This window comes from Arachis hypogaea, chromosome 13, assembly GCF_003086295.3.
Source record: "Arachis hypogaea cultivar Tifrunner chromosome 13, arahy.Tifrunner.gnm2.J5K5, whole genome shotgun sequence".
NCBI lineage: Eukaryota > Viridiplantae > Streptophyta > Magnoliopsida > Fabales > Fabaceae > Arachis > Arachis hypogaea.
The window spans coordinates 63,531,198-63,549,832 of NC_092048.1; the positions used below are offsets into that span (position 1 = coordinate 63,531,198).

The window sequence follows — 18,635 nt, forward strand, 5'->3', positions numbered from 1 at the left end:
AAAACTACTTTCCTAAAGCTTTTAGAGAAAACTGCCTTTTTGTCAATATTTTGTTATTATTAATAAAATAATATTATTAATAAAATAATACTTTTACTATTTTAATATTAAAATAATAATATTTTATTTAATTTTCAAAAATTGCATTTTGACTCCTGAACTTTTTGGAAATTGCATTTTGACCCTTTAACTTCTAATATTTGCACTTTGGTCCCTCAACTTTCCATTAATTAACTTTCAACCCCAAACTTTCTAATAATTATAATTTGACCCCAAAATCATCAAAACCAACGTTTTCTTGTCCTTCAAAGACCAAAAACATTTTTTCCAAAAGTTCATTAGATTTCAGCTTGATTTTCAACTAGTTTTTCAATCGTTTCGGTAACCAATTTTTACCTGATTTTGACCAAACCAAAGAGCAACATTTTTGCCATCAAATACAGATCAAAAACATATCAAATACCATGAATTTCATGGCTGGAAATCCACGTTTTCCAGCAACAACAACAACAACTTCAGAACCATCAAAAACTTGATTTCCAAGCATTAATCAACAAGATTTCATGATCACCACACAAACACTCAAAATCAAGCCTCAAGCAACAAGATCTGATTTAAAACTTCAAGAACACAACCAATCATTGATTAATTTACCAAACCTTACCTCCTTTGCAGCTGCCAAGAATGGAACCAAGAACAAGCTTCAAAAAGCACTTTTACACCTTAAATCAGCTAGAAATCACGTTTTCTTAGAGCCTATGGTGATTGAAAAAGAGATCCTTGATTTAATCCTTAAAAATTGTCATAGAAATGAAGAGGAGGAAGAGATGAACATTTTGGTCGGATTAGATTTTTGATAGGGGTTTTAGTTTGAGAAAGAACGGAGAAAGAAGCTCAGGTGTTCATGGAAGTTTTCATGGAAGTTCTTCCATTTCTCTCTCAAGGATTTCGAAAGTTCTAGCTTGTTTGGAAGAAAAGTTGATGGTAATGATGAGCCTAGGGATTTGTGGGGTTAGGATAAGCATTATCCTAAAGTTTGGTGTAAAAATATCTCAATAAAGGATAATTACTAAAGCTAGATGTATTAAAATACAAGTGTTTCTTACTTTTTCCTTAAGAAAGCTTGGCTTGGAGAGAAAGAAAGGAAACATGTGGTGGCTAACTCTGGGAGAGCCACGTGTCACTGGGTGCTGACTCATCAGAGTTTAATAATAAAATATCATTCTGGAGATAATTACAAAAACTAGATACATCAGATTACACTACTAAAGGATAAGCATGAGCTTTACTAGTATAAATTATACTAGTAACATGATAATCATGAGAATAAATGATATATGATGAAGCATTAGCATTGCTAAGTTCATCTAGGAATGCCGGTATTATCCATTACTGGTAGATTTTCTAGCTCAGTTATTATATTACTAAACATAGATGAACATTAACCACAGCAAAGAAAATAATACTATAATATTCCAAATAAAATAATAATATATGAATATTATATTAATATAATTTTTCTCTCAAAATTCGAGACCGGCTCGTCACTTAGAGACTAACCACGAAAATCAGAATTTTGAAATTCGGACTCGAAGTGGCTCAAAAATGCAATTTTTCGCGATGTGCCTGCTTAGATTAGGAGAGGTGTCTGGTGCAGTCAAGCTGCTGACTCAGCAGCTTGATGACACAGCACCTGTGCAGTAGAGGTGCTTATATGCACTAAAATTTCTAAAAATTCCATAAAATTTCCGTTTGATCCCGAAAAACCGCTGTTTCTTCGAGGCTAAAAGCTAGGCCGTTACAGGTAAGATCAGAAATGAGGGATTCATTGGGCTCAGGAGATGTTGTATTCTCCGGATCAAGTTCATTCTCATCTCTTCCTCAATCAATGCATTCATTGATCTCCTTGGCAATCTTAAGTGATTGGATTCCAATTCCTTGGCAACCCAATCTCTCAAATCTTGATCAATAGCCGATTCCTTGGTCTAATTGCTCATGAGAAGAGATGAAGTATGGTCACTGATTATACCACATGTATTCCCAAATCAAAGTGTTGGTAGGATTATATGTCACTATATCCATCCAAACCCCAATTTGGTCCAACATGAGAAAGCATTTCTAGCATGATCTCTTCATTCCTCTTCCAAGATTCCGAAGAGATCCAAGTATGAATAGCTTCTTTTCCAAGACAACTACCCAATAGGATGAAGATTGAAAGCTTTCTAGTAAAATCAAGAGAAAAGAAAGAAGAAGAATAATGAAAACTATTATTGATCCATCAAATTACAACAGAGCTCCCTAACCCAATGAAAGGGGTTTAGTTGTTCATAGCTCTGGAAATGGAAAGCATAAATGAAAAGTACATTTTCAAAATAAAACTAGAAGTTGCAGAGAAAGTAAAATATACAGAGTGTAGTTCTCCAAAATGCCAAAAGCTCCCTGATGATAGGATAATTTATACGCTTTTTGGCATTATTTTTACATAGTTTTTAGTTTGATTTAGTTAGTTTTTAGTATATTTTTATTAGTTTTTAATTAAAAATCACATTTCTGGACTTTACTATGAGTTGTGTGTTTTTCTGTGATTCAGAGGTTAAAGAAGGACTGCAGATGCTGTTGGATTCTGACCTCCCTGCACTCAAAGTGGTTTTTTCTGGAGCTACAGAACTCCAAATGGCGCACTTCTAATTGCGTTGGAAAGTAGACATCCAGGGTTTTCCAGTAATATATAATAGTCCATACTTTGCCCGAGTTTAGATGACGCAAACTGGCGTTGAACGCCAGTTCCATGTTGCAGTCTGGCGTTCAGCGCCAGAAACAAGTTGCAAAGTGGAGTTCAACGCCAGAAACACGTTACAAACTGGCGTTCAACACCAAGAATGACCTCTCCACGTGTAAACTTCAAGCACATCCCAAGCACACACCAAGTGGGCCCCGGAAGTAGATTTCTGCATCATTTACTCATTTCTGTAAACCCTAGTAACTAGTTTAGTATAAATAGGACTTTATGCTATCCTCGTAAGCGATCTTTGATTAGTTTTATGCTATCTTAGACTTTCATGGGGGCTGGCCATTCGGCCATGCCTGGACCATTATCACTTATGTATTTCCAAACGGTAGAGTTTCTACACTCCATAGATTAAGGTGTGGAGCTCTGCTGTTCCTCATGAATTAATACAAAGTACTACTGTTTATCTATTCAATTCAAGCTTATTCCTATTCTAAGATATCCATTCGCACCCAAGAACATGATGAATGTGATGATTATGTGACACTCATCATCATTCTCACCTATGAACGCGTGCCTGACAAACACTTCCGTTCTACATGCAAACAAGCTAGAATGAGTATCTCTTGGATATCTAATACAGAGGACTGAGTCTGAGATATTGGAATCTTCGTGGTATAAGTTAGAACCCATGGATGGCCATTCTTGAGATCCGGAAAGTCTAAACCTTGTCTGCGATATTCCGAGTTGGATCCGGGAAGGGATGACTGTGACGAACTTCAAACTCATAAGTACTGGGCGTAGTGACAGACGCAAAAGGAGGGTGAATCCTATTCCAGTATGATCGAGAACCTCCAGATGATTAGCCATGCAGTGACAGCGCATCGGACCATTTTCATAGAGAGGATGGGAAGTAGCCATTGACAACGGTGATTCCCTACATACAGCTTGCCATGGAAAGGAGTAGGAAGGATTGGATGAAGAAAGCAGGAAAGCAGAGGTTCAGAGGGACGAAAGCATCTTTATACGCTTATCTGAAATTCTCACCAATGAATTACATAAGTATCTCTATCTGTATTTTATGTTTTATTTATCTTTTAATTATTAAAACTCTGCAACCATTTAATCCGCCTGACTGAGATTTACAAGATGACCATAGCTTGCTTCATACCAACAATCTCCGTGGGATTCGACCCTTACTCACATAAGGTATTACTTGGACAACCCATTGCACTTGCTGGTTAGTTGCGCGAAGTTGTGAAGTTATGTTTGGACCATGGTATTGTGCACACGTTTTTGGAGCCATTGCCAGGGAATCAATTTCGAACAACAATTTCAAATCTAGATCACAATTTCGCACACCAAGTTTTTGGCGACGTTGCCGGAGATTGTTCGAGTTTGGACAACTGACGGTTAATCTTGTTGCTCAGATTAGGTAATTTTCTTTTTCGTTTTATTTTCAAAAAAAAAATTGTTTTCAAAAATCTTCCAAAAAAAAAATTATTTTTTCCTTTTGTTTTCGAAAATTATTCTAAATTTTTAAGAATGAATTCTAGAGTTTCAAAATAATATGCTGAAGCTTGTCTGGCCATCAAGCTTTAGACTAACCTGGTATGATTCATGGGATTTTGATTGAGGACTTTGAATTCATTACTTCCTTTTTCCTATATGTTTTCGAAAAAAGTAAAATAAAATACAAATATATATATATATATATATATATATATATATATATATATATATATGTTTCTTGTTTGAGTCTTGAGTCAATTTTTAAGTTTAGTGTCAATTGCATTTTTTCTAAAAATTTATGCTTTTTTTGAAAATTCATGCATTCATAGTGTTCTTCATGATCTTCAAGTTGTTATTGGTAAGTCTTCTTGGTTGATCTTGATGTTTTCTTATTTTGTGTCTTTTGTTGTTTTTCATGTGCATCTTTGCATTCATAGTGTCTAAGCATTAAAGATTTCTAAGTTTGGTGTCTTGCATGTTTTCTTTGCATAAAAAATTTTTCAAACACATGTTCTTGATGATCATCTTGATCTTCAATGTGTTCTTGGTGTTCATCTTGACATTCATAGTGTTCTTGCATGCATTGTGTGTTTTGATTCATAATTTTTATGTTATGTGTTATTTTTCATGTTTTTCTCTTTCCTCATTAAAAATTCAAAAATCAAAAATATATCTTTCCTTTTTTCTCTCATAAATTTTCGAAAATTTGAGTTGACTTTTTCAAAATTTTTAAAAATCTAGTTGTTTCTTATGAGTCAAATCAAATTTTCAATATGAAAATCTTATCTTTTTCAAAATCTTTTTCAAAAATCAAATCTTTTTCATTTTTCTTATTTATTTTCGAAAATTTTAAAAATATTTTTCAAAAATATTTTTCTCAATTTTATCTCATAATTTTTGAAAATATTATCAACAATTAATGTTTTGATTCAAAAATTTCAAGTTTGTTACTTGCTTGTTAGGAAAGATTCAAACTTTAAGTTCTAGAATCATGTCTAGTGATTACTTGTGAGTCAAGTCATTAATTTTGATTTTTAAAAATTCAAATCTTTTTCAAAGCTAATTTCAATCATATCTTTCTATCATATCTTTTTAAATCTTATCTTTTTCAAAAATTTGATTTTAAAATATCTCTTCTAACTTCTTATCTTATTATCTTTTCAAAATTGATTTTCAAATCTTTTTCAACTAACTAATTAACTTTTTGCTTGTTTCTTATATTTTTCAAAACTGCCCAACTAACTCTCTACCTTTAATTTTCGAAAATTCCTCCCTCTTTTTCAAAAATTCTTTTTAATTAATTAATTATTTTAAATTTTAATTTTAATTTTATTTCCCCTTTAATTTTCGAAAATCATCAACTCCTTTTCAAAAATTATTTTCGAAAACTTCTCTCTCTCATCTCCTTCTATTTATTTAATTACTTACTAACACTTCTCTTCATCTCATATCTCTGCTCCTATCCTCACCCTTGTGTTTGGATTATCCATTCTTCTTCACTCTAATTCCCTTTCTTCTTCTACTAACAATAAGGAACCTCTTTAGTGTAACATAGAGGATTCCTCTTCTTTTTTTGTTCCCTTCTTTTTCATATAAGCAAGAGCAAAGACAAGAACATTCTTGTTGAAGCAGACCCTGAACCTGAAAGGACTCTGAAGAGGAAACTGAGAGAAGCTAAAATACAACAATCCAGAGACAATCTTACAGAAATTTTCAAAAAAGAAGAGGAGATGGCAGCCGAAAATAATAATAATACAAGGAGGATGCTTGGTGATTATACTACACCTATTTCCAAGTTTGATGGAAGAAGCATCTCAATCCCCACCATTGGAGCAAATAATTTTGAGCTGAAACCTCAATTAGTTACTCTAATACAACAGAACTACAAATTCTATGGACTTCTATCAGAAGATCCCTACCAGTTTTTAACTGAATTCCTGCAGATCTGTGAGACTGTTAAGACTAATGGAGTAGATACTGAAGTCTACAGGCTCATGCTTTTCCCTTTTGCTGTAAGAAACAGAGCTAGAACATGGTTGGACTCACAACCTAAAGATAGCCTGAACTCTTGGGATAAGCTGGTCACGGCCTTCTTGGCTAAGTTCTTTCCCCCTCAAAAGCTGAGCAAGCTTAGAGTGGATGTTCAGACCTTCAAGCAAAAAGATGGTGAATCCCTCTATGAAGCTTGGGAAAGATACAAGCAGATGACCAAAAGGTGTCCTCCTGACATACTTTCAGAATGGACCATTCTGGATATATTCTATTATGGTCTGTCTGAGTTCTCCAAGATGTCACCGGACCATTCTGTCCATTCACCTAAAGAAAATGCCTGCAGAAGCTCAAGAACTCATTGACATGGTTGCTAATAACCAGTTCATGTACACTTCTGAGAGGAATCCTGTAAGTAATGGGACGCCTCAGAAGAAGGGAGATCTTGAAATTGATGCTCTGAATGCCATATTGGCTCAGAACAGTGTTGACTCAGCAAGTCAACATGATTTTCCAAAGTCTGAATGGATGGCAAAATGCATCCAACAGTACTAAAGAGGCATCTTCTGAAGAAGAAGCTTATGATCCTGATAACCCTACATGGGTGAACCTTATGGAAACACCTATAATTCATCATGGAGAAATCATCCAAATTTCTCATGGACGGATCAACAAAAGCCTCAACAAGGCTTTAATAATGGTGGAAGAAACAGGCTCAGCAATAGAAAGCCTTTTCAATCATGTTCTTAGCAATAGATAGAGAACTCTGAACAAAATACCTCTAATTTAGCAAACTTAGTCTCTGATCTGTCCAAGGCCACTCTAAGTTTCATGAGTGAAACAAGGTCCTCCATAAGAAATTTGGAGGCACAAGTGGGCCAACTGAGTAAGAAAATCACTGAAACCCCTCCTAGTACTCTCCCAAGCAATACTGAAGAGAATCCAAAAAGAGAGTGCAAGGCCATTAACATAATCAACATGGCCGAACCTAGAGAGGAAGGAGAGGACGTGAATCCCAATGAGGATGACCTCATGGGACATCTCTCAAGCAAGAAGGAGTTCCCTATTAAGGACCCAAAGGAATCTGAGGCTCATATAGAGACCATAGAGATTCCACTAAACCTCCTTCTGCCGTTCATGAGCTCTGAAGACTATTCTTCCTCTGAAGCAGATGAAGATGTAACCAAAGAGTAAGTTGCTTAATATCTAGGAGCCATCATGAAGCTGAATGCCAAGCTGTTTGGTAATGAGACTTGGGAAGGTGAACCTCCCTTGCTCATTAGTGAACTGAATATAGGGGTTCAGCAAACTTTACCTCAAAAGAAACAAGATCCTGGCAAATTCTTAATACCCTGTACCATAGGCACCATGACCTTTGAGAAAGCTCTGTGTGACCTAGGGTCAGGTATAAATCTTATGCCACTCTCTGTAATGGAGAAGCTAGGGATCATTGAGGTACAGCCTGCCATATTCTCATTACAATTGGCAGACAAGTCAGTAAGACAAGCTTATGGATTAGTAGAAGACGTGTTAGTAAAGGTTGAAGGCCTTTACATCCCTGCTAATTTCATAATCTTAGACACTAGGAAGGAGGAGGATGAATGCATCATCCTTGGAAGACCCTTCCTAGCCACAACAGGAGCTGTGATAGATGTTAACAGAGGAGAGTTAGTCCTTCAATTGAATGGGGACTACCTTGTGTTTAAGGCCCAAGGCTATTCTTCTGTAACAATGGAGAGGAAGCATGAAAAGCTTCTCTCAGTACAGAGTCAAACAAAACCCCTACAGTTAAACTCTAAGTTTGGTGTTGGGAGGCCTCAGCCAAACTCTAAGTTTGGTGTTGAATCCCCACATTCAAACTCTAAGTTTGGTGTTGGGAGTCTATAAAATTGACCTGATCACCTGTGTGGCTCCGTGAGAGCCCACTGTCAAGCTATTGACATTAAAGAAGCGCTTGTTGGGAGGCAACCCAATTTTTATTTATTTAATTCTATTTTTATTTTTATTGTTCTTTTATGTTTTATTAGGTTCATGATCATGTGGAGTCACAAAATAAATACAAAAATTGAAAACAGAATCAAAAATAGCAGAAGAAAAATCACACCCTGGAGGAAGGACTTACTGGCGTTTAAACGCCAGTAAGGAGCATCTGGCTGGTGTTCAACGCCAGAACAGAGCATGGATCTGGCGTTGAACGCCCAGAACAAGCAACATCTTGGCGTTTAAATGCCAGGAATACACCCTGAGAAGAGCTGGCGCTGAACGCCAGAAACAAGCATGAAGCTGGCGTTCAACGCCAGAAACATGCTGCACATAGGCGTTGAACACCCAGAATAAGCATCACTTCGGTGTTTAAATGCCAGAAATGCATGCAAAGGCATTTTGCATGCCTAATTGGTGCAGGGATGTAAATCCTTGACACCTCAGGATCTGTGAGTCCCACAGGATCACTTCAGGATCTGTGGACCCCACAGGATCCCCACCTACCTCCACTCATACTCTCCCCTCTTTTCATTCATACTCTCTTCCCAATAAACACCCTTCCCGAATAATCCTTCACCAATCACCTCAATCTCTCTTCCCTATCACCACCTACCACCACTCACATCCATCCACTCTTCCCCATAAACCCCACCTACCTTCAAAATTCAAAATCACTTTCCCACCCAAATCCACCCAAAATGGCCGAACCTACCCCCTCTCCCCTCACTATATAAACCCCTTCATCCCTCCTTCATTTCCACACAACACAACTCTCTCTTCTATACCTTGGTCGAATATACGTCCCCCCACTCTCCTCCATATTTTCTCTTCTTCTTCTTCTTTTCTTTCTTCTCTTGCTCGAGGGCGAGCAATATTCTAAGTTTGGTGTGGTAAAAGCATAAGCTTTTTGTTTTTCCATTACCATTGATGGCACCTAAGACCGGAGAAACCTCTAGAAAAGGGAAAGGGAAGACAAAAGCTTCCACCTCCGAGTCATGGGAGATGGAAAGATTCATCTCCAAAACCCATCAAGACCACTTCTATGATGTTGTGGCCAAGAAGAAGGTGATCCCCGAGGTCCCTTTCAAACTCAAGAAAAATGAGTATCCGGAGATCCGACATGAGATCCAAAGAAGAGGTTGGGAAGTCCTAACCAACCCCATTCAACAAGTCAGAATCCTAATGGTTCAAGAGTTCTATACAAACGCATGGATCACTAGGAACCATGATCAAAGTGTGAACCCGAATCCAAAGCATTGGCTCACCATGGTTCGGGGGAAATACTTAGATTTTAGTCCGAAAAATGTAAGGCTGGCGTTCAACTTGCCAATGATGGAAGAAAATGCACGCCCCTACACAAGAAGAGTCAACTTTGATCAAAGGTTGGACCAAGTCCTCATGGACATATGTGTGGAAGGAGATCAATGGAAAATTGACTCAAAAGGCAAACCGGTTCAGCTAAGAAGATTGGACCTTAAGCCTGTAGCTAGAGGATGGTTGGAGTTCATTCAACGCTCAATCATTTCCACTAGCAACCGGTCTGAAGTTACTGTAGACCGGGCCATCATGATCCATAGTATCATGATTGGGGAGGAAGTGGAAGTTCATGAGATTATACCTCAAGAACTCTACAAGGTGGCTGACAAGTCTTCCACTATGGCAAGGTTGGCTTTTCCTCACCTCATTTGCCATCTATGCAATTCGGCTGGGGTTGACATAGAGGGAGATATCCTCATTGATGAGGACAAGCCCATCACTAAGAAAAGGATGGAGCAACAAGAGAGCCTATTCATGGATCTCAAGAGACGCATGAAGAAGCTCATCACCAAGAAATCCCTGAGATGCCTCAGGGGATGCACTTTCCTCCACAGAATTTTTGGGAGCAAATCAACACCTCCCTAGGAGAATTAAGTTCCAACATGGGACAACTAAGGGTGGAACATCAAGAGCACTCCATCATCCTCCATGAAATTAGAGAAGATCAAAGAGCAATGAGGGAGGAGCAACAAAGACAAGGAAGAGACATAGAAGAGCTCAAGGACATCATTGGTTCCTCAAGAAGAAAATGCCACCATCACTAAGGTCGACTCATTCCTTGATCTTAAATTTTCTGTTTTTCATTTTTTATGTTAAAAGTTTATCTATGTTTGTGTCTTCACTATATGATCATTAGTAGTTAAGTGTCTATGCCTTAAAGTAGTGAATATGAATCCATCACCTCTCTTAAAATGAAAAATGTTTTAATTCAAAAGAACAAGAAGTACATGAGTTTCAAATTCATCCTTGAATTTAGTTTAATTATATTGATGTGGTGACAATACTTTTTGTTTTCTGAATGAATGCTTGAACAATGCATATGTCTTTTGAATTTAATGTTTAAGAATGTTAAATATGTTGGCTCTTGAAAGAATGATGACAAGGAGACATGTTATTTGATAATCTGAAAAATCATAAAAATGATTCTTGAAGCAAGATAAAGCAGTGAATACAAAGCTTGCAAAAAAAAAATAATAGCGAAAAAAAAAGGAGAAAAAGAACAAGCAAGCAGAAAAATCCAGTAGCCCTTAAAACCAAAAGGCAAGAGTAAATAAAAAGGATCCAAGGCTTTGAGCATCAGTGGATAGAAGGGCCTAAAGGAATAAAATCCTGGCCTAAGCGGCTAAACTAAGCTGTCCCTAACGATGTGCTTGTGGCGTGAAGGTGTCAAGTGAAAACTTGAGACTGAGTGGTTAAAGTCAAGGTCCAAAGCAAAAGCAGAGTGTGCTTAAGAACCCTGGACACCTCTAATTGGGGACTTCAGTAAAGCTGAGTCACAATCTGAAAAGGTTCAACCAGTTATGTGTCTGTGGCATTTATGTATCCGGTGGTAATACTGGAAAATAAAGTGCTTAGGGCCACGGCCAAGAATCATAAAGTAGCTGTGTTCAAGAAACTACTGAGAAGATAAAGGGGATTCGCCAGAAGATCCAGACAGCACAGAGCCGTCAAAAGAGCTATGCCGATAATAGACGTAGACCCTTAGAGTTTAGTGAGGGAGACCATGTCTTTCTTAAAGTAACCCCGACTACTGGAATAGGTAGAGCCCTTAAGACTAAAAAGCTTAACCCTCGATACATAGGACCTTTCCAAATACTTAAAAGAGTCGGTCTAGTAGCTTATCAAGTAGCCCTTCCTCCATATTTGTAAAACCTTCATGATGTTTTTCATGTATCGCAACTTAAGAAATATATTCCCGACGAGAGTCATATTTTACAACCAGAGACAGTACAGTTACGAAACGATTTGACATATCAAGCATCACCAGTTCAGATCGTAGAAAGAAATGATAAGCAGCTGAGAGGCAAGACTGTTCGCTTAGTCAAAGTAGCTTGGGGACAAAGAGGAGAAGAAGAGCACACTTGGGAATTGGAAGATAAGATGAAAGCCGATTACCCGCATTTATTTTCAGGTAACTGAAATTTTGAGGGCAAAATTTTCTGTTAGGAGGGTAGAATGTAACAACCCCAATTTTCGAGTACGCGAGATCTTTTCTGAAAGTACGAATTTCTCCGGAAGATCAGTAAGGGGAAAACCTTTGATATATCATCAAGTATCTCAATCCTCATTGTCATTATGTCATCTTTAAGTTAGAACCTTTTCCGAGACAAGCTCGATAATGCAATCACGAAGAACCTAGTTTTTGAACCATATCGGTTAGGAGTTTTAATTCGGTTTTTCGTAAATAGTCTCAGTTTGACAAACCAGACTCGATTTATGAGAGAAGAGAGATAATAGGATGATGTTATCATTATATTAGTATTAAAAGCTTCTTGAATAATATTATAAGGTTACCTGGTCAGTTTTAGTTAAAAATAGAAAACCGGTTTAACCGGGTACACAATTTACTGGTGCAGCTTAGCACCAGCACTCTCTGATGACTTTAGCAATGCTAAGGCCTCATTATAAATGTTTTATTCTCATAATAAATATGTTACTAGTGTCATTTATGCTAGTAGCTCAGAAAATAATTTTTAGAGATGTTTTCACAAGTGTTCCGATACATCTAGTTTTAGTAGTTATACACCTGAGATATTTTAATATTATTTTAATCCACCTTCAAGCCAACCAATCACAACTCACCTTACACCCCCAAAACCCCCAAGGCTGGCTCATTTTCACTTTGTGGCCGAAAATAGGTAGAGAGAAAAAGAGAGAAAAGTTCTTAGTTCCAAATCTTCAAAGCTTGATTTCTGCTGAACTAAAACTCAAATCAAAATTCCAATCCGACCAAAATGATCCTCTCTTCTTTCTCTACATGAACATATGACTTATCAAGGTTGGGATCAAGGTGAGTTGGCTGTACCATCTCTCTTTTGATTCAGTTTCAAGGAAACATGCTTAAATATGTGTTTTCTTGATGTGATTTAGGAGGAAAAAGTGTTTAAGGACCACCTGAAAGTTTGATTGAATTAGGAGCAGCAAGACCAGGTAGGGTGTCACGAAATTAATCTTGATTATTTGTGTTTGAGTTGTGTGAATATTTTATTATTTGGCTGTGCTAAAAATTGGTTGCATATATGATTGATTCTTGGTGAAAATTTGGTGAAATTTTGATGAAATTTGATGAAATTCAAGCTTTAAAGTTCATGTTCTTGGGCAGCTGGAAAAAACGAAACCCTAAGCTTAAATTGAGGTTCAATTTGTGTTGAAATCATGTAGAAAATATGGGGTTTTAGTGGCTGCTAATTTATTATGAATTATAGTAAAAATCGGTTGCTGAAAAGACTGAAAAACGGGTAAAAACAGAGAAAGAATCTGAAGAATTTATGAAGAACATGAAGAACACTTTGAGTGTGGTGAAGAACAATGAAGAACACCTTTTTGATTCATAAAAGAGCAAGGAAGTAAAATTTTTGGTGTTTAAGGGGTTATATGGTAATTTCTGGAAGTTAGGGTGGTAAAAGTAGAAATATTAAAAGTTACGGGTGGTAAAAAGTGAATTTTAAAGGTTAAAGGTTAAAGTAAAGTTAATTTTCGAAAATATATTAATAAAATAATAAATAATAATAAAATATTAAATAATAATATTTAATTAAAAATAATATTTTAATAAAAATAATAAAATAATGCGAAAAAGGCAGTTTTCTATAAAAGCTTTAGAAAGACAACTTTAAGCGCAGAATCTCATAATTACCTTCATAAAACACTTAGGGAGTGGTAAAAACATATTAGTGAGGCAAAGATAAATAAAAGATAAAAAGTTGAAGAAAAGATAAAAATCGAAGAAAAAGTCTGTAAAGTTTTAACAACAGAGAAACAGACAAAGACTAGTGAACGAACTAGGGCAACATAGTTAGTTCTTGATTTGCGAATAGGGTTAGGTATTATATGAAAAGTTAAACTGTTTCAGTATAGACTTAATGAACCTATACTTGGGGCAGGCTAACTAATCATACCGAAATTTACATAAGCTTTAAATACATACGTTAAATAGAGAAAGCAGAATAAAGTGAGGAAGCGCAGAGAAAGGAACAAACAAAGCAGAATAAAGAGACAAAGCGAAGAGAGTAATATGATAAAGAGTAGAGGACCTATTGAGAGGTCATCTGTTGCATTAAGGCAACCTCAGAGATATCTATATGTTCATCTACTGCATTGTAGCAGTCAGATAGATAATGGTGCAACCACTGAGAAACGCTTTCCTGCGGTACAGATCCATATTTTATTTCTGTAAGGAAGAGGGGTTATTTCCTGCTACAGAAGTACCGTGACCACCTGTTCCATTTCTGTAGTGGCAGAGGGGTTATTTCCTGTATACAGAAGGTGTGTCGGCATACAACCCTACAGTGGCAGATGTGTTATTTCCTGTGTGCAGTGGACCCTGTGGTGGCAGAGGGGTTATTTCCTGTACACAGGGGTATAGCCAACAGGAAAGCCATATCCGGCTAGTAATGCTGGGTTACGTCGGGAGCGGGTAGAAACCGACAAATGAGCTCATTACCTGCACTAGGACTAGAGATGCATCATTCTTGTCTGTGCATTATTCTCTGTTGCATTCCTACTTGTGTTTGATCAATTTCTTTATGTTTGTTTGCTTGAGTGCTATGTCTATGCTTTATTTTCTTGCACTCTTCTGTTTGTGTTCTGTTTTCTGTTTTCCCTATCTATTTTAACTACTGTTTACTACTTTACTGTATTCTAATATCTATCTGCTAATCGGAATCAAATAAATGAACGTAACTAATAACCCCGACCCTACTAAGAACTCCCCAGTTCTTACCCCTTCTCTCCCTTCCTCCCCCCTCAAATGGAGACGGGCGTTATCTTCTATGAGTTCGAGGACCCTTACGTCTACGAGGATCCGGTACATCACAGTTACTTCATTATGGGTTTGGAGCCTCGTATTAGACGTTATGCGTTACCTAATCGAGCTTTTCAACATCCTCTGTCTAGCCCGCATTTTGACCCTGATGCTCCTTACGACTTTCCCTTATCCTGGTTACACCCTGACGCACCTGGACATCCTTTTCCTGATGATCCTGAGCACCCTATACCAGCTCAACCTTTGAATGAGGCGGTACCTGAGCCTATCATTCCTGACGAGCCTGAGTTAGCTGATGACTACGTACCTGTGATACCACCAGAGTGGGATTTTCCCCCTGAGCCGATCCCCGACTTTCCACAGCCTGATGAGCCGGCACTACCAGACGGTGGGGTAGCTCCTATATGCGCGAACGGACCTGTGCTCGCGAATGGTTTTGTACATAGTGACAGCAATGTTTCTGGTGGATCTGAGGACATAGTTGTAGCTGTGGACGATGAGGAGGAGGAGGATCCTGAGATAGAGATAGAGCAGGATGAGGAGATGGATGAGCCTCATGATGATTCTCCGAACGGCCACGTGTAAATATAGTTTGACTGCGGAAAGGGGCATTCTTTTGATGACACTCTAGTCTAACATTATCAGATAGTTAGTCTCTCACTTGTGTTAGTACACTCGAGAGCTAGGAGCTACATAGTGGTTAGGCTAGCCTGGGCGCCAGCTTAGTAGCTTTTCGTATGGGCCAGGCCCTGGGAGTGTCGTGTAAATATTAGCTACGTAGGATGACGAGGATGTAAACTGACTTGATCTTGTGTAAACGCTACATGTTTTGTTATAGTGTACATGATGTATATTATCAGTTGTATTTCTATGTTTCTTTATGCCGCTTTTCTATTACTCCCAATGTATGCTTGTTTATTTTACCGGACCATCCGCAAAAATTAAAAAAAAATTACTCGTAAAATTGGCATCGCTCTAACAAGGAACAGGCTCATATATTAAATAAATAATAATAATTAGAAAGGATAAGTTAGTAACACTTAGCTTCTTGTATGACCATGGCATACTGGAAGTTGGGTCGTTACAAGTTGGTATCAGAGCAGTTCGTTCCCAATAGAGCCTGGGGAGTGGACTGACTATGCTTCATTGCATACTCTATTGTGTGTCTCATGCTTATAGGATATATCTATATGATATGTGTTGCATGATTGTCTCTGTGTTTTCATTCTGGGAGTGTTCACTTGACTTGAAGTGTTAAGACTGATCACCTTAATAATGATTGTTTGGTGTGAACAGGACCACGATGGGTTCACGGAGACGAGGCGTACGGGAAGGAATTCCTAATGTTAACTACGAGAGGGAACAGGAAACATTTATGACTACCATGAACCCTGTGGCTGAGGCAGTGCGTGAGGCTGCAGTAGCAGCGGCTAGGGCTGTTGATCGTCTTGGAGTGAGAAATGAGAATGAGAATGAGCATGGGGAAGATAGTGGAAACGATGAGAATAACTTGGGGCATTTCGAAAGACCTATGACCCTTGCGACTTTTCTGAAGGTTAAACCACCTAAGTTTAAAGGTACACTCGTTGCGACTGATGCTGACAACTGGTTTCGAGCTATCGAACTATCACTGCGAGCGCAGCATGTTCCGGAAGGCCAACACGTGGAGTTTGCTACTTATATGCTGGAAGGAGAAGCTGAGCATTGGTGGCAGGGGATACAGCGACTGTTGCAACAAGGTGAAGGCGATATTCCTTGGAATATTTTTAAGGATGAATTTTATAAGAAGTATTTTCCGAGGGCAGCTCGTGATGCTAAGGAGATGGAACTTATGCAGCTGAAACAGGGTAACACAACTGTTGCAGAATATGCCCGTAAGTTTGATGACTTGTGCCGTTTCTCCAAGATCTGCCAAGGGAATCCTGCTGACTTTGAAGAATGGAAGTGTTTGAAGTTCGAAGGGGGCCTTCGTGAGGATCTGATGAGTTCAGTAGTTCCATTGGAGATACGAAATTTTGCCGAGCTGGTTAATAAGTGTAAGTTAGTGGAAGAATGTGCTAAGAAGGTAATTGCCTCTAAAGCAAGTCGTCAAGGATTTTCACCAAGGAACTACAATAATTATAATTGGCAACCACGAAGGACAAACTTCAAGACACCTGGTGTGCCACATCGAAGAAACCCACAGGTTGGTAACATCCTTACTCGCCCTACGGGTGGAAACGGAGGTAGACCAAGGCAGGATAATGGTAAACGACCTCAACAGGCACAAGTGAATATTGCATGTAGGCAGTGTGGAAAGGATCATGGTACCAGGCCTTGCCAAATCAGAACATTTACTTGTTACAATTGTGGGGAACCGGGACACATGGCGAGGAGTTGCCCAAAAGGACTTTCTCGAAATCCAATACAAACCCAGCAACAAGGTCGAGTGTTTGCCATGACTGCTGATGATGCTATGCAATCAGACGCCCTGATCCAAGGTCAGTGTATTGTCAAAGATCGATTTTTAACTGTACTGTATGACTCGGGTGCATCGCATTCCTTTGTTTCTTTAACTGTTGCTCATGAGTTGGGACTAGATTTCTCTGAGTTGAACTTTGATCTGATTGTCCATACACCTGCATCCCAAAATGCTTTGACTAGTTTAGTGTGCCTGCAAGTACCATTCACTATTAGGAACAGAACTTTTATACATGATCTAATCTGTTTGCCTCTATGTGGTTTAGAAGTTATTCTAGGGTTAGATTGGTTATTTAAATATCATGTTTTCCTTGATTGCTATGAAAGAACTGCTGTTATTCCGTCTGATAGTTTAGATATTAAACCATTTCTATCTCATACTTTATATCTGAATTCTGTAAGAGTTACATTAGACGGGAGTGATTGTGAGGGGTACGTTCTGTTAGCGGCTAGCTCAAATGATAGTGAACTAAGCTTAGAACGAATCCGAGTGGTGAAGGAATTTCCTGATGTTTTCCCGGACGACATACCTGAGTTTCCTCCTCAGCGAGAGATAGAATTCAGCATTGAACTTGTACCTGGAACCGGACCGATTTCCATAGCACCGTACCGGATGTCACCATTGGAACTTGCAGAGTTGAAGAAGCAGTTGGATGAGCTACTTGGAAAGAAATTTATTCGTCCCAGCGCATCACCTTGGGGAGCTCCGGTATTGCTAGTAAAGAAGAAGGATGGTGGAATGAGACTTTGCGTAGATTACCGACAGTTAAATAAAGTCACTATCAAGAACAAGTATCCACTTCCCCGAATAGATGATCTAATGGATCAGTTAAAAGGTGCAACTGTGTTTTCGAAGATTGATTTGCGATCGGGCTATTACCAGATTCGAGTGAAGGAGTCAGATATACCGAAGACTGCATTTAGAACTCGATATGGTCACTATGAGTATACGGTTATGTCGTTTGGACTAACTAATGCTCCTGCGATTTTTATGGATTACATGAATCGTATTTTTCGTCCGTACCTTGATCAGTTCGTAGTAGTCTTCATAGACGATATTCTCATCTATTCGAAGATAGAAAGAGAGCATGAAGAGCATCTAAGGACTGTATTGCAGATACTAAGGACTCGAAAGTTATATGCTAAATTATCAAAGTGCGAATTCTGGACAGAGAAGGTGGCATTTTTGGGACATGTTATATCACAGGGAGGAATTGCAGTGGATCCTTCAAAAATTGAAGCAGTAGTGCAATGGGAACCACCTACGACCGTTACAGAAGTTCGGAGTTTTCTCGGACTTGCTGGATATTACCGGAGGTTTATTAAAGGGTTTTCACAGATAGCCTTACCTCTGACTTACCTTACACGAAAGGAAGTTCCGTTCGTTTGGACGGCTGAGTGTGATAGAAGTTTCAAGATGCTTAAGGAAAAGTTAACAACTGCACCTGTATTAGTACTACCCGACCCACAGAAACCTTTTGAAGTATACTGTGACGCTTCTCATAAAGGACTTGGATGTGTGCTGATGCAAGACAAAAATGTGGTGGCTTATGCTTCCCGGTAGCTGAGACCTCATGAACGAAATTATCCGACGCATGACTTGGAGTTGGCTGCAGTAGTGTTTGCTCTGAAGATCTGGAGACACTATTTGTATGGTGCTCA

The 18,635-nt window shown here is 38.3% G+C and overlaps 1 non-coding gene across 1 annotated transcript; it reads right to left on the reverse strand.

Moving 5' to 3' along the window:
* Window positions 1–6,366: 6,366 nt before the first annotated feature.
* LOC112739129 (small nucleolar RNA R71) lies at window positions 6,367–6,470 on the reverse strand. The gene has a single exon (XR_003170069.1). It is a non-coding gene; the product is annotated as a small nucleolar RNA R71 (small nucleolar RNA).
* Window positions 6,471–18,635: the final 12,165 nt, after the last annotated feature.